Genomic DNA, 834 nt, shown 5'->3' with positions numbered 1-834 from the left:
GCGGTTATATTTATGGTGCGATCGTCTCTGGTGGTTATGTTTATGGTGGCCGGTGGACACCGGATGAAAGAGTAGAGGCAGAAGCAATAGACAAGCATAAATAACAACACAACGAAAACCTGGATCGCGAGAAGTGGACGGAAGGGCGGAGGCAGGGGAGACCACGTGCCCGCTGGGGCGGGTGCTGAGTCAGAGGCCAAGGACAAGCCAGCCGATACCCCACGGAATCCTGGACCGGCTCCGAAAAGGAGGCCGAGGTCTCGGGATAAACGAGGTGGACCTGTCACGCCGTGCGCTCTCGGGGTGACTTTGCTCCACTAAGCAGGGGACAGGAAGTTAATTCTTGGGAAGAATGGAAGCCGAAGGCCTCTGAGGACAGCAGGGAAAGAGAGGACATCGGGGTGCCGAGCCCCAGCTGCCTCCCACCGCCCCTTCTCAGTGTTGGTCCCCACCACCACCCCGGCAGGGATGGGGAGGGGCGTCGTCAGAAGCAAACGGCCTGAGAAAAGATTTCCCACCCCCCGCCCCAGGAGACAGCTCAATACACACTCTCTTGACGTTTGTCCAATTAAAAGAAAAGTAGGTGATTATCCCGGGGGGCAGAATAACCACCCCGGAGACGTCCAGGTCGCCACCTCCCGAACCTGCGACCACACTGCCTCACACAGGTGCCTCTAGAAGCTGAAGAAGGCCCAGAGATGGCTCCCAGCCTAGAGTCCCCAGGAGTCAGCACCGCCGACACCCTGATCTCAGCCCCGTGAGGCGCGGGGGGCTCCCAGACCACCGAACCTCAAGGCAGTTCTTGGTGTCATTTGAAGCCACTGAGTCTCTGCT

This window comes from Pteropus vampyrus, unplaced genomic scaffold (assembly GCF_000151845.1).
Source record: "Pteropus vampyrus isolate Shadow unplaced genomic scaffold, Pvam_2.0 Scaffold439, whole genome shotgun sequence".
NCBI lineage: Eukaryota > Metazoa > Chordata > Mammalia > Chiroptera > Pteropodidae > Pteropus > Pteropus vampyrus.
The sequence above is the reverse complement of the archived record's forward strand: the minus strand, read 5'-3'. Positions refer to the sequence as shown.